The sequence below is a fragment of the Somniosus microcephalus genome, chromosome 18 (assembly GCF_052327205.1).
Source record: "Somniosus microcephalus isolate GS21.2 chromosome 18, FLI_Smic_1.0, whole genome shotgun sequence".
In the NCBI taxonomy this organism is placed as follows: Eukaryota; Metazoa; Chordata; class Chondrichthyes; order Squaliformes; family Somniosidae; genus Somniosus; species Somniosus microcephalus.
Window position 1 is genome coordinate 74,988,549 of NC_141004.1, and position 17,215 is coordinate 75,005,763.

Genomic DNA, 17,215 nt, shown 5'->3' on the forward strand with positions numbered 1-17,215 from the left:
GTATTGCATTCGAAACACTGGTGCAGGCAGACAGACCTCTTACCCTTGGGCCGGGTTCATGGGGCGAGGACGTGACGTCTGACGAGAAGCAGGGGAGCGTGTTGAGAGTAATGACCTTTTCACTCCTGGGAATGGATTCAGGTTCAGTCTCTGATTATTACTTATTTTCAAACCCCAGTATTTTGAGCTGGAATGTTTCTTTGGAAACTGTGCACTGTGAATTTGAAGCCTGGAGCTGTGAGCCGTTACCATGCTCTGTCCAACCACAACCTCACTGTAGGACTCCGATTCAAACTTTGTTACTCCGTGATGATCAAGGACGCTTCTCACTCCCCCCATTCACACTGACACACTTCTGACTCCCCCAGTTCACACTGACACACTTCTCACTCCCCCCATTCACACTGACACACTTCTCACTCCCCCCGTTCACACCGACTCACTTCTCACTCCCCCAGTTCACACTGACACACTTCTCACTCCCCCAGTTCACTCTGACACACTTCTCACTCCCCCCATTCACACTGACACACTTCTCACTTCCCCCAGTTCACACTGACACACTTCTCATTCCTCCAGTTCACACTGACACACTTCTCACTCCCTGTTCACACTGACACACTTCTCACTCCCTGTTCACACTGACACACTTCTCACTCCCTGTTCACACTGACAACACTTCTCACTCCCTGTTCACACTGACACACTTCTCACTCCCCCAGTTCACACTGACACACTTCTCACTCCCTGTTCACACTGACACACTTCTCACTCCCTGTTCACACTGACACACTTCTCACTCCCCCAGTTCACACTGACACACTTCTCACTCCCCCAGTTCACACTGACACACTTCTCACTCCCCCAGTTCACACTGGCACACTTCTCACTCCCCCAGTTCACACTGACACACTTCTCACTCCCCCAGTTCAAACTGACACACTTCTCACTCCCCCAGTTCACACTGACTCACTTCTCACTCCCCCAGTTCACACTGACTCACTTCTCACTCCCCAGTTCACACTGACACACTTCTCACTCCTCCAGTTCACACTGACACACTTCTCACTCCCCCAGTTCACACTGACACACTTCTCACTCCTCCAGTTCAAACTGACACACTTCTCACTCCCCCAGTTCACACTGACACACTTCTCACTCCCTGTTCACACTGACACACTTCTCACTCCCCCAGTTCACAGTGACTCACTTCTCACTCCCCCAGTTCACACTGACACACTTCTCACTCCCCAGTTCACACTGACACACTTCTCACTCCCCCAGTTCACACTGACTCACTTCTCACTCCCCCGTTCACACTGACTCACTTCTCACTCCCCCGTTCACACTGACTCACTTCTCACTCCCCCAGTTCACACTGACGCACTTCTCACTCCCCCAGTTCACGCTGACACACTTCTCACTCCCCCAGTTCACGCTGACTCACTTCTCACTCCCCCAGTTCACACTGACACACTTCTCACTCCCCCAGTTCACACTGACACACTTCTCACTCCCCCAGTTCACACTGACACACTTCTCACCCCCCCAGTTCACACTGACTCACTTCTCACTCCCCAGTTCACACTGACACACTTCTCACTCCCCAGTTCATACTGACTCACTTCTCACTCCCCCAGTTCACACTGACACACTTCTCACTCCCCCAGTTCATACTGACACACTTCTCACTCCCCGTTCACACGGACACACTTCTCACTCCCCCAGTTCACGCTGACACACTTCTCACTCCCCAGTTCACACTGACTCACTTCTCACTCCCCCAGTTCACACTGACACACTTCTCACTCCCCCAGTTCACATTGACACACTTCTCACCCCTCCAGTTCACACGGACTCACTTCTCACTCCCCCAGTTCACACTGACTCACTTCTCACTCCCCCAGTTCACACTGACTCACTTCTCACTCCCCCAGTTCACACTGACTCACTTCTCACTTCCCCCAGTTCACACTGACACACTTCTCACTTCCCCCAGTTCACATTGACACACTTCTCACTCCCCTGTTCACACTGACACACTTCTCACTCCCCAGTTCACACTGACACACTTTTCACACCCCCAGTTCACACTGACACACTTCTCACTCCCCTGTTCACACTGACACACTTCTCACTCCCCCAGTTCACACTGACACACTTCTCACTCCCCCAGTTCACACTGACACACTTCTCACTCCCACTTTCACACTGACACACTTCTCACTCCCCCAGTTCACACTGACTCACTTCTCACTACCCCATTCACACTGACACACTTCTCACTCCCCCAGTTCACACTGACACACTTCTCACTCCCCTAGTTCACACTGACCCACTTCTCACTCCCCAGTTCACACTGACACACTTCTCACTCCCCCAGTTCACACTGACACACTTCTCACTACCCCATTCACACTGACACACTTCTCACTCCCCCAGTTCAAACTGACACACTTCTCACTCCCCAGTTCACACTGACGCACTTCTCACTCCTCCAGTTCACACTGACACACTTCTCACTCCCCAGTTCACACTGACACACTTCTCACTCCTCCAGTTCACACTGACACACTTCTCACTCCTCCAGTTCACACTGACACACTTCTCACTACCCCATTCACACTGACACACTTCTTACTCCCCAGTTCACACTGACTCACTTCTCACTCCTCCAGTTCACACTGACACACTTCTCACTCCCCCAGTTCACACTGACACACTTCTCACTCCCCCAGTTCACACTGACACACTTCTCACTCCCCCAGTTCACACTGACACACTTCTCACTCCCCCAGTTCACACTGACACACTTCTCACTCCCCCAGTTCACACTGACACACTTCTCACTCCCCCAGTTCACACTGACTCACTTCTCACTCCCCCAGTTCACACTGACTCACTTCTCACTCCCCCAGTTCACACTGACACACTTTTCACTCCCCCAGTTCACACTGACTCACTTCTCACTCCCCGTTCACACTGACACACTTCTCACTCCTCTGTTCACACTGACACACTTCTCACTCCCCCAGTTCACACTGACACACTTCTCACTCCTCCAGTTCACATTGACACACTTCTCACTCCCCCAGTTCACACTGACTCACTTCTCACTCCTCCAGTTCACACTGACTCACTTCTCACTCCTCCAGTTCACACTGACTCACTTCTCACTCCCCCAGTTCACATTGACACACTTCTCACTCCCCCAGTTCACACTGACACACTTCTCACTCCCCCTGTTCACACTGACACACTTCTCACTCCCCCAGTTCACACTGACACACTTCTCACTCCCCCAGTTCACACTGACACACTTCTCACTTCCCCCAGTTCACACTGACACACTTTTCACACCCCCAGTTCACACTGACACACTTCTCACTCCCCAGTTCACACTGACATACTTCTCACTGCCACTTTCACACTGACACACTTCTCACTCCTCCCGTTCACACTGACACACTTCTCACTACCCCAGTTCACACTGACACACTTCTCACTCCCCCAGTTCACACTGACACACTTCTCACTCCCCCAGTTCACACTGACACACTTCTCACTACCCCAGTTTACACTGACACACTTCTCACTCCCCCAGTTCACAGTGACACACTTCTCACTACCCCAGTTCACGCTGACACACTTCTCACTCCCCCAGTTCACACTGACACACTTCTCACTCCCACTTTCACACTGACACACTTCTCACTCCCCTAGTTCACACTGACACACTTCTCACTCCCCAGTTCACACTGACACACTTCTCACTCCCCCAGTTCACACTGACACACTTCTCACTCCCTGTTCACACTGACACACTTCTCACTCCCCCAGTTCACACTGACACACTTCTCACTCCCCCAGTTCACACTGACACACTTCTCACTCCTCCAGTTCACACTGACACACTTCTCACTCCCCCAGTTCACACTGACACACTTCTCACTCCCCCAGTTCACACTGACACACTTCTCACTCCCCCAGTTCACACTGACACACTTCTCACTCCCCCAGTTCACACTGACACACTTCTCACTCCCCAGTTCACACTGACACACATCTCACTTCCGCCAGTTCACACTGACTCACTTCTTACTCCCCAGTTCACACTGACACACTTCTTACTCCCCAGTTCACACTGACTCACTTCTCACTCCCCCAGTTCACACTGACACACTTCTCACTCCCCCAGTTCACACTGACACACTTCTCACTCCCCCAGTTCACACTGACACACTTCTCACTCCCTGTTCACACTGACTCACTTCTCACTCCTCCAGTTCACACTGACACACTTCTCACTCCCCCCGTTCACACTGACACACTTCTCACCCCCCAGTTCACACTGACACACTTCTCACTCCCCCAGTTCACACTGACTCACTTCTCACTCCCCCAGTTCACACTGACACACTTCTCACTCCCCCAGTTCACACTGACTCACTTCTCACTCCCCCAGTTCACACTGACTCACTTCTCACTCCTCTGTTCACACTGACACACTTCTCACTCCCCCAGTTCACACTGACACACTTCTCACTCCTCCAGTTCACATTGACACACTTCTCACTCCCCCAGTTCACACTGACTCACTTCTCACTCCCCCAGTTCACACTGACTCACTTCTCACTCCCCCGTTCACGCTGACACGCTTCACTCCACCGTTCACATTGACACACTTCTCACTCCCCCAGTTCACACTGACACACTTATCATCCCTCCAGTTCACACTAACACACTTCTCACTTCCCCCATTCACACTGACACACTTCTCACTCCCCCAGTTCACACTGGCTCACTTCTCACTCCACCAGTTCACAATGACTCACTTCTCACTCCCCCAGTTCACACTGACTCACTTCTCACTCCCCCAGTTCACACTGACACACTTCTCACTCCCCCAGTTCACACTGACACACTTCTCACTCCCCCAGTTCACACTGACACACTTCTCACTCCCGCTTTCACACTGACACACTTCTCACTCCCCCAGTTCACACTGACTCACTTCTCACTACCCCATTCACACTGACACACTTCTCACTCCCCCAGTTCACACTGACACACTTCTCACTACCCCATTCACACTGACACACTTCTCACTCCCCCAGTTCAACCTGACACACTTCTCACTCCCCAGTTCACACTGACGCACTTCTCACTCCTCCAGTTCACACTGACACACTTCTCACTCCCCAGTTCACACTGACACACTTCTCACTCCTCCAGTTCACACTGACACACTTCTCACTACCCCATTCACACTGACACACTTCTTACTCCCCAGTTCACACTGACTCACTTCTCACTCCTCCAGTTCACACTGACACACTTCTCACTCCCCCAGTTCACACTGACACACTTCTCACTCCCCCAGTTCACACTGACACACTTCTCACTCCCCCAGTTCACACTGACACACTTCTCACTCCCCCAGTTCACACTGACACACTTCTCACTCCCCCAGTTCACACTGACACACTTCTCACTCCCCCAGTTCACACTGACTCACTTCTCACTCCCCCAGTTCACACTGACTCACTTCTCACTCCCCCAGTTCACACTGACACACTTTTCACTCCCCCAGTTCACACTGACTCACTTCTCACTCCCCGTTCACACTGACACACTTCTCACTCCTCTGTTCACACTGACACACTTCTCACTCCCCCAGTTCACACTGACACACTTCTCACTCCTCCAGTTCACATTGACACACTTCTCACTCCCCCAGTTCACACTGACTCACTTCTCACTCCTCCAGTTCACACTGACTCATTTCTCACTCCTCCAGTTCACACTGACTCACTTCTCACTCCCCCAGTTCACATTGACACACTTCTCACTCCCCCAGTTCACACTGACACACTTCTCACTCCCCCTGTTCACACTGACACACTTCTCACTCCCCCAGTTCACACTGACACACTTCTCACTCCCCCAGTTCACACTGACACACTTCTCACTTCCCCCAGTTCACACTGACACACTTTTCACACCCCCAGTTCACACTGACACACTTCTCACTCCCCAGTTCACACTGACACACTTCTCACTGCCACTTTCACACTGACACACTTCTCACTCCTCCCGTTCACACTGACACACTTCTCACTACCCCAGTTCACACTGACACACTTCTCACTCCCCCAGTTCACACTGACACACTTCTCACTCCCCCAGTTCACACTGACACACTTCTCACTACCCCAGTTCACACTGACACACTTCTCACTCCCCCAGTTCACACTGACACACTTCTCACTCCCACTTTCACACTGACACACTTCTCACTCCCCTAGTTCACACTGACACACTTCTCACTCCCCAGTTCACACTGACACACTTCTCACTCCCCCAGTTCACACTGACACACTTCTCACTCCCTGTTCACACTGACACACTTCTCACTCCCCCAGTTCACACTGACACACTTCTCACTCCCCCAGTTCACACTGACACACTTCTCACTCCTCCAGTTCACACTGACACACTTCTCACTCCCCCAGTTCACACTGACACACTTCTCACTCCCCCAGTTCACACTGACACACTTCTCACTCCCCCAGTTCACACTGACACACTTCTCACTCCCCCAGTTCACACTGACACACTTCTCACTCCCCAGTTCACACTGACACACATCTCACTTCCGCCAGTTCACACTGACTCACTTCTTACTCCCCAGTTCACACTGACACACTTCTTACTCCCCAGTTCACACTGACTCACTTCTCACTCCCCCAGTTCACACTGACACACTTCTCACTCCCCCAGTTCACACTGACACACTTCTCACTCCCCCAGTTCACACTGACACACTTCTCACTCCCTGTTCACACTGACTCACTTCTCACTCCCCCAGTTCACACTGACACACTTCTCACTCCCCCAGTTCACACTGACACACTTCTCACTCCCCCAGTTCACACTGACACACTTCTCACTCCCCCAGTTCACACTGACACACTTCTCACTCCCAGTTCACACTGACACACTTCTCACTCCCCCAGTTCACACTGACACACTTCTCACTCCCCCAGTTCACACTGACACACTTCTCACTCCCCAGTTCACACTGACACACATCTCACTTCCGCCAGTTCACACTGACTCACTTCTTACTCCCCAGTTCACACTGACACACTTCTTACTCCCCAGTTCACACTGACTCACTTCTCACTCCCCCAGTTCACACTGACACACTTCTCACTCCCCCAGTTCACACTGACACACTTCTCACTCCCCCAGTTCACACTGACACACTTCTCACTCCCTGTTCACACTGACTCACTTCTCACTCCTCCAGTTCACACTGACACACTTCTCACTCCCCCCGTTCACACTGACACACTTCTCACCCCCCAGTTCACACTGACACACTTCTCACTCCCCCAGTTCACACTGACTCACTTCTCACTCCCCCAGTTCACACTGACACACTTCTCACTCCCCCAGTTCACACTGACTCACTTCTCACTCCCCCAGTTCACACTGACTCACTTCTCACTCCTCTGTTCACACTGACACACTTCTCACTCCCCCAGTTCACACTGACACACTTCTCACTCCTCCAGTTCACATTGACACACTTCTCACTCCCCCAGTTCACACTGACTCACTTCTCACTCCCCCAGTTCACACTGACTCACTTCTCACTCCCCCGTTCACGCTGACACGCTTCACTCCACCGTTCACATTGACACACTTCTCACTCCCCCAGTTCACACTGACACACTTATCATCCCTCCAGTTCACACTAACACACTTCTCACTTCCCCCATTCACACTGACACACTTCTCACTCCCCCAGTTCACACTGGCTCACTTCTCACTCCCCCAGTTCACACTGACACACTTCTCACTCCCTGTTCACACTGACACACTTCTCACTCCCCCAGTTCACACTGACTCACTTCTCACTCCCTGTTCACACTGACACACTTCTCACTCCCCCAGTTCACACTGACACACTTCTCACTCCCCCCGTTCACACTGACACACTTCTCACTCCCTGTTCACACTGACACACTTCTCACTCCCCCAGTTCACACTGAGACACTTCTCACTCCCCCAGTTCACACTGACACACTTCTCACTCCCACTTTCACACTGACACACTTCTCACTCCCTGTTCACACTGACACACTTCTCACTCCTCCAGTTCACACTGACACACTTCTCACTCCCCCGTTCAAACTGACACACTTCTCACTCCCCCAGTTCACACTGACACACTTCTCACTCCCCCAGTTCACACTGACTCACTTCCCACTCCCCCAGTTCACACTGACACACTTCTCACTCCCCCAGTTCACATTGACACACTTCTCACCCCTCCAGTTCACACGGACTCACTTCTCACTCCCCCAGTTCACATTGACTCACTTCTCACTCCCCAGTTCACACTGACTCACTTCTCACTCCCCCAGTTCACACTGACACACTTCTCACTCCCCCAGTTCACATTGACACACTTCTCACCCCCCCAGTTCACACGGACTCACTTCTCACTCCCCCAGTTCACATTGACTCACTTCTCACTCCCCAGTTCACACTGACTCACTTCTCACTCCCCCAGTTCACACTGACACACTTCTCACCCCTCCAGTTCACACGGACTCACCTTCTCACTCCCCCAGTTCACACTGACACACTTCTCACTCCCCCAGTTCACACTGACACACTTCTCACTCCCCCAGTTCAAACTGACACACTTCTCACTACCCCATTCACACTGACACACTTCTCACTCCCCCAGTTCACACTGACTCACTTCTCACTCCCCCAGTTCACACTGACTCACTTCTCACTCCCCCAGTTCACACTGACACACTTCTCACTCCCCCAGTTCACACTGACTCACTTCTCACTCCCCCAGTTCACACTGACTCACTTCTCACTCCCCCAGTTCACACTGACACACTTCTCACTCCCCAGTTCACACTGACACACTTCTCACTTCCCCCAGTTCACACTGACACACTTCTCACTTCCCCCAGTTCACACTGACTCACTTCTTACACCCCAGTTCACACTGACACACTTCTCACTTCCCCCAGTTCACACTGACTCACTTCTCACTCCCCCAGTTCACACTGACACACTTCTCACTCCCTATTCACACTGACACACTTCTCACTCCCTGTTCACCCTGACACACTTCTCACTCCCCCGTTCACACTGACACACTTCTCACTCCCCCAGTTCACACTGACACACTTCACACTCCCCCAGTTCACACTGACACGCTGCTCACTTCCCCCAGTTCACACTGACACACTTCTCACTCCCCAGTTCACACTGACACACTTTCACACCCCCAGTTCACACTGACACACTTCTCACTACCCCAGTTCACACTGACACACTTCTCACTCCCACTTTCACACTGACACACTTCTCACTCCCCTAGTTCACACTGACACACTTCTCACTCCCCAGTTCACACTGACACACTTCTCACTCCCCCAGTTCACACTGACACACTTCTCACTCCTCCAGTTCACACTGACACACTTCTCACTCCCCCAGTTCACACTGACACACTTCTCACTCCCCAGTTCACACTGACACACTTCTTACTCCCCAGTTCACACTGACTCACTTCTCACTCCCCCAGTTCACACTGACACACTTCTTACTCCCCAGTTCACACTGACACACTTCTTACTCCCCAGTTCACACTGACACACTTCTCACTCCCCCAGTTCACACTGACACACTTCTCACTCCCCAGTTCACACTGACACACTTCTCACTCCCCAGTTCACACTGACACACTTCTTACTCCCCAGTTCACACTGACACACTTCTCACTCCCCCAGTTCACACTGACACACTTCTCACTCCCCCAGTTCACACTGACTCACTTCTCACTCCCCCAGTTCACACTGACACACTTCTCACTCCCCCAGTTCACACTGACACACTTCTCACTCCCCCAGTTCACACTGACACACTTCTCACTCCCCCCATTCACACTGACACACTTCTCACTCCCCCGTTCACATTGACACACTTCTCACTCCCCCAGTTCACACTGACACGCTTATCATCCCTCCAGTTCACACTAACACACTTCTCACTCCCCCATTCACACTGACTCACTTCTCACTCCCCCAGTTCACACTGACACACTTCCCACTCCCCCAGTTCACAGTGACACACTTCTCATTCATCCAGTTCACACTGACACACTTCTAACCCCTCGGTTCACACTGACACACTTCTCACTCCCGCAGTTCACACTGACACACTTCTCACTCCCTCACGTCACACTGACACACTTCTAACCCCCTCAGTTCACACGGACACAGTTCTCAGTCCCCCAGTTCACACTGACACACTTCTCACTCCCCCAGTTCACACTGACACACTTCTCACTCCCCCAGTTCACACTGACACACTTCTCACTCCCTCACTTCACACTGACACACTTCTAACCCCCTCAGTTCACACGGACACAGTTCTCAGTCCCCCAGTTCACACTGACACACTTCTCACTCCCTCAGTTCACACTGACACACTTCTCACTCCCCCAGTTCACACTGACACACTTCTCACTCCCTCAGTTCACAGTGACACACTTCTCATTCTCCCAGCTCGCACTAACTCTCCTCACTCCCGCACCCCCACCAGTTCACAGAGCCAACCCTCCCCGCCTGGCCCTCCTCATGCTGCTGCTGTTGGCACCGCTGTAGTTCCTGGACCTGGTGGGTGTGGAGGAAGTGGAACTCTGCCAGGTCCTGTGTGTAGTGTATGTGCCTTTAAGAGCCCCATGTGTGCTGTAATGCCGGTAATGGCCACTCGGGCTATATAAGCCTGTATATTGTGTTATATCCATTAGTTCCCCTCCAGACTTTGCTTAGTAAACACCTATGAAACCAACTCCTGTCTTCAGTGTCTCTATCAACACGCAGACACAACAGTGGCGACGAAGTGGAAACGGACTTACCTGCAATTCGGCAGCACCTCAAGGACATCGATTCCTCTGGCATCCAGAAGAATCAAGAAAGTGAAAAAAGCTGTGGTTTTACCAGCTGGCCAAGCTGGTGGCAGGTACTGCGCTAATCCTTCCTGGGCGTCAGGCTGGGGCTCCAGCGGCTGGTTTTACAACTGGGCCAAGCAGCAAAAGCGGAGGCAAGCAGTAACAGACGGGGAGGGAGCACTCGGGAGATGGCCGGCGCTGCAAACAGGTCGGCGTTCAGACCTAGAGAGAAAGTCTGGCAGGAACGAGTCTCCAACTGTAAATAAATAAATAAAAAAAGAACGGAAACCGCGGGAAACAGCGTTGTCATCAGCAGCAGTGGCGGGAAAGCGCGGGAGGCGCCATATCTTTTCTGCAGAAAAGAAAGAAAAGCGCGGGAAGCGCCATATCTTTTCTAAGATGCCTAAGTCTGGCAATATTGATGCTTTTGATAGAGAGATAGAGGATTGGACCACATATGTGGAAAGAGTGGAGGTATATTGCACTGCAAATGGAATAGAAGATGAAAAAAAAGCTTCAGTACTGCTGAATCTAATGGGCGCAAAGACATACGGGCTGTGATAAAAATAATAACTTCCGGGAAGTTATGTCATCACTTCCTGTGAACTGTGAACTATGAACTGTGTACATACCTCACTTCCTGTCATGTGTCACTTCCTGTTGGACTGGTATAAATACTGGTCTGTTCAGTATTGTAAGAGGCTTCTACCAGAGGCATGGTAAAGACCTCTCTTGTATATAATGTGTTTATAAGTTACTTAAAGCTTACTTTAAAGTTACTTGATGGTAAGCCTCCTTTTTCTTACATCAATTTAAGTAACTTAGTATTTACACTCACAAATACTAGACCTTCGGACAAACTCGGAATTAAGGATCCAGGGAACCACCCATCATGGAGAAAATCCTTAGACCTATTCGTCTGGACTTGGACCCGAATGCACCAGCAGCTGGCAGGGTATGGAAGCATTGGTACCGTACTTTTGAGAATTTTCTGGATGAATGTGAAGCGGATGCTCCTGCTAGATTGAAGATACTTATCAATTATGTGACCCCAAAAGTGTTCGAATATGTTGATGAATGGGATAATTACGATGAGGTGATTCGGGCACTTAAGAAACTGTATGCCAAGACCCCAAATGAGGTCTATGCTAGACATCTACTGGCCACAGCCCGACAAGGGCCAGGGGAATCAATTGACGAATTCCTGCAAGAACTTCGCAGGCTCAGCGTAGATTGTAACTTTCAGGCAGCCTCAGCTGAGCTGTACCGCCAAGAAATGATTCGTGATGCTTTCATCTGCGGGATTGCCTCTCCATTTATACGCCAGCGTCTACTAGAAAGTAAAACACTTGAGCTACAAAAAGCTTTTGACCTAGCTTGTTCACTGGATTTGGCAAAGAGAAATGCAGACCTCTATCAGCTGCCCAGATCTCGATCTGCTGCTGTAGCTGCAACCAGACAATTCAAGCGGTCTCAGGTGAACCCTATCATGGGGGAATCTAATTCTGATAATTCTGATGAAGAAGAGGAGGACGACCCCACTTTAGCAGCCTCTTGGCAATCTAGGAAGGAATGCTTCTTTTGTGGAGATGCTTTTCACCCTAGGAAAACCTGCCCTGCTCGCAATGCAATCTGCAGTTATTGCGGGAAAAAAGGACACTTTGCTAAAGTTTGCCTATCAAGGGCCTCTACGAGGGCCAATCCAGCTAAGGCCTACCGAACTGCCCCAATTAGGGCCTATCAAGATGCTCCAGCTAGGACCTATCAAGCTTCCTCTCGAGCTCTCTCCCGAAGAAGCACACCGAGAGTTTTAGCCACTCTCTGTGCAACGACACCAATTACAGCTGCTTGCCCACAGAACCTGTCTCATGCTGCCACAAAAATTTCAATTAAAGGGCATACCTTAGATGCCTTAATTGACTCAGGAAGTACTGATAGTTTCATTAAGGAACAGATTGTTGCGAAATTGAAACTACATGTCTTCCCATCGGACCAGGCAATTGCGATGGCCCAGTCATCACTTAATACCAGAATCTCCGGCTTTTGTGTTGTTGATATGACACTTCATGGTCGTATGTATCCCTCCACCCGACTTTCGGTGCTCAAGGACTTATGTAGTGATCTCCTCTTAGGGCTGGACTTCCAAAAACAGCATAAGAAACTCACCATTGAGTTTGCTGGATCCAAACCCGGACTTACTATTTCTAATATACCGTCTAAATTACCATTTTGTGCATTATCAGCAGCTTCACTTGATGAACCCTCATTATTTGCCAGTATTCCGCCTCAATGCCAACCGATAATAACGAAATCGCGGCGCTTTAATCAGGAAGACCAATCTTTTATTGCGGCTGAAATCTCTCGACTTCTAGCAGAGGATATCATTGAACCATGTTCGTCGCCCTGGCGGGCTCAAGTCGTCATTGTCAAGAACCCTCTAAAACCTCACAAACAGCGACTATGCATCGATTATTCGCAAACCATCAATCAGTATACCGACTTGGACGCCTACCCATTGCCACGCATTGATGATATGGTTAATAAACTGGCCGAATACAAAGTGTTCTCAACTTACGATTTAAAAAGTGCCTATCATCAGTTACCCTTGAAGGTCTCAGATAAGCAGTACACAGCCTTTGAGGCTAATGGACGGCTGTACCAATTTCGTCGCCTCCCATTCAGGGTTACTAATGGAGTGGCTGTCTTTCAATGGGCAATGGATGGCCTGGTTAAGCAGGAAAACCTAAGGGACACTTTTCCCTATCTTGATAACATTACCATTGCAGGTCACGATCAACAGGAACACGACTCCAACCTCCAAAAATTTCGAGATGCCCTCCATCGCCGTAATTTGACCCTGAATGAATCCAAATCTGTTGAGTCGCAACCGACCATCAACATCCTTGGCTACTGCGTAGGCAATGGTATCATTAAGCCAGACCCAGAAAGACTTCGCCCGCTCCAAGAGCTCCCGTCACCTAAGAATCCGGCTTCTTTACGTCGGGCTCTCGGTCTGTTTGCATACTACGCTAAATGGATTCCTCATTTTTCGGACAAAATCCAACCCTTGCTGCATGCTAGATCATTTCCACTGGGAACAGCGGCTGTTGCAGCCTTTAACCTTCTCAAAAAACAGTTGGAGAAAGCGGCTCTTCACTCCATCGATGAGAATCTCCCTTTCGTGGTTGAATGTGATGCCTCGGAGGTGGCGATCTCGGCTACTCTGAATCAGGAAGGTCGTCCTGTAGCATTTATGTCCAGGACCTTACAAGGTGCCGAGCTACATTATCCTCCGGTTGAGAAAGAAGCCACAGCCATCATAGAGGCAGTACGGAAGTGGAACCATTTTCTAGCTCGCCAGCACTTTACATTGATCACGGACCAACGATCAGTCGCCTTCATGCTCGATAATCGAAAACGAACCAAAATTAAGAATAATAAAATACAACTTTGGAGGATGGAACTGGCCTCTTTTGGTTATACCATTCTCTATCGGCCTGGCAAGGAGAATGTGGCCCCGGACACCCTCACGCGGGCATTCTGCTCCACTATGTCATCCTCCACCCTCATGGATGTCCACAATGGTTTGTGCCATCCTGGCGTTACGCGCATGCTACATTTCGTACGATCACGGAATCTCCCTTTTTCCACTGGAGATGTAAAGAAAATATGCTCAGAATGCCGGCTTTGTGCAGAATTAAAACCTCAGTTCTTCCGCCCCTCAGATGGTATACTCATACATGCAACCCAACCGATGCAACGACTTAGCATCGATTTTAAGGGCCCAGTGCCCTCTTCAACTCGGAACACATATTTGCTCACCATGATCGACGAATATTCACGTTTTCCGTTTGCCTTCCCCTGCTCCAATATGCTGGCGTCCACAGTAATCTGCTGCCTTGAGCAGGTATTTTCTCTCTGTGGCATGCCGGCTTATATTCACTCAGACCGGGGTCCATCCTTTATGTCGAGGGAACTCAAGGACTACCTCTCAGAACGGGGAATTGCTACAAGCAAAACAACACCATACCATCCCATCGGAAATGGGCAGGTAGAGAGGTATAACGGTATCATCTGGAATTCCGTACGTCTCGCTTTAAGATCTCGGGGCCTACCAGACCAGCAATGGGAAACAGTGCTTCCGGATGCATTGCACTCTATACGGTCCCTGCTTTCTACAGCCACAAATACTACACCTCATGAGCGGTTCTTTGGATTCCAGCGTCGCTCATCTCATGGGACATCACTCCCGTCATGGCTAACTACTCCTGGACCTGTATTACTCCGAAGATACGTTCGGACGTCTAAAAATGACCCTCTTGTAGACGAGGTCGAACTAACCGATGCCAACCCCACCTATGCAAACATACGATATTCCGACGGCCGAGAATCTACCGTATCATTACGGGATCTGGCTCCCTGCCCACCAGGACCTAGTGGGACATCGGGTGATGGCATTTCACCAGGAAACTCTTGGGACCTATCGGGTACCCCTCTCCAGGATCCTGATCGGACACCAACTAGCTTGGTGCCGGTAGAACCCCGTGCTCAAGGTTGCGACCCTCCCAGTACCACGCATGAAAGTACTGGTCCGCCACAGACCAGCTCTGCACCTCCCTCTGAACAGAGGCAGTCTGACTTTGAACCTATTGGGGCTCGTACTCGAAGCCATGATCTCCCCGACCCTTCACAGGGCAATTCAGGCCACACGGACTCTGGCCAATGGCCAACCGCATGTAAGCGGACCAGCGACCCTCTACGACGGGAATCCAAACGGGTGCGACTCTTCCTTGTTCGGCGGCTGCGGACCAAAAGGTAGACCACAGCCTCCTAAACCTGCAGGAGGGAAGAATGTGATAAAAATAATAACTTCCGGGAAGTTATGTCATCACTTCCTGTGAACTGTGAACTATGAACTGTGTACATACCTCACTTCCTGTCATGTGTCACTTCCTGTTGGACTGGTATAAATACTGGTCTGTTCAGTATTGTAAGAGGCTTCTACCAGAGGCATGGTAAAGACCTCTCTTGTATATAGTGTGTTTATAAGTTACTTAAAGCTTACTTTAAAGTTACTTGATGGTAAGCCTCCTTTTTCTTACATCACGGGCTGTTATGAAATTTAATCACTCCAGCCAAACCAAAGGACAAGGACTTTAAAGAAATTGTTGATACCCTACAGGAGCACTTAAACCCAACACCGCTGCTGATAGCGGAACGATTCAAATTCTTCAAGAGAAATCAACACAAGAATGAAAGTAACGCTGATTACCTCACCGAATTAAGAAAGCTATCAAAACACTGCCAATTCGGGGCAGGACTAGCAGATTATCTTCGAGACAAATTCGTCTGCGGTCTCTTAAGTGAAGGAACACAGAAAAGGCTGCTTTCTGAAAAAGATTTAACACTGGACAAGGCTTTCAGTATGGCTGTATCATACGAAGCAGCCGCAAGAGGAGCTGCAGAGATACAACAAAAGACACAGGACTTCGGCACCCATGAAATGACACAGGGTTTCGAGAGATGTTATCGCTGCGGCAGATCCACCCATGACCACAGGGACTGCTAGTTCAAGGACAAAGCATGCAGGCAATGCGGAAAGATTGGACACATTGCACGGGTATGCTGATCTGGACAAAATAAATCCACAGACAGGAAAAAAAAAATCAATAAAGAAAAGTACAGAAAGGTACAAATGATGACGGACAGTAGCTCCGAAGACCAGAAGAGCGATAGCGACTCCGAAAACAAGAGACTAAGCTGTCTCAAATTACATAATGTACTTGCCAAAGATGATTACCAGACCATTTGGGTTACCCTCACGATAGCAGGGTCCCCAGTTAAAATGGAGCTAGATACAGGATCCGCTCTGACCGTAATAAATCGACGGGATTACGAGAGGCTATTTCCGCATATACCTTTAAAAGACACATCCATTATCTTGAAAACATATAAGGGGCAGAAAGTATACCCCAAAGGAAAAATAAGGGTGCCTGTTGTATACAATGGCAAGGAAATACATAAGTTGTATTTATACATTCTACAAGATGGTGGCCCACCGCTGTTAGGACGTGAATAGATCAGGAAAATACGTTTAGACTGGCACTCCATTCAGGCACTGACGGTGACCAGTAAGAAAAAAAATGATGATGACGTCATACCTGAACGATTAAAAGACATCTTGGCCAACGCCAAAGAAGTGTTTCAAGAGAAACTAGG

The 17,215-nt window shown here is 50.0% G+C and overlaps 1 protein-coding gene across 1 annotated transcript in view; it reads left to right on the forward strand.

The window, feature by feature from the left end:
* Positions 1–17,215, forward strand: part of dram2b (DNA-damage regulated autophagy modulator 2b) — a 470,741-nt gene that overhangs the window by 1,108 nt on the left and 452,418 nt on the right. The window lies entirely within an intron of this gene.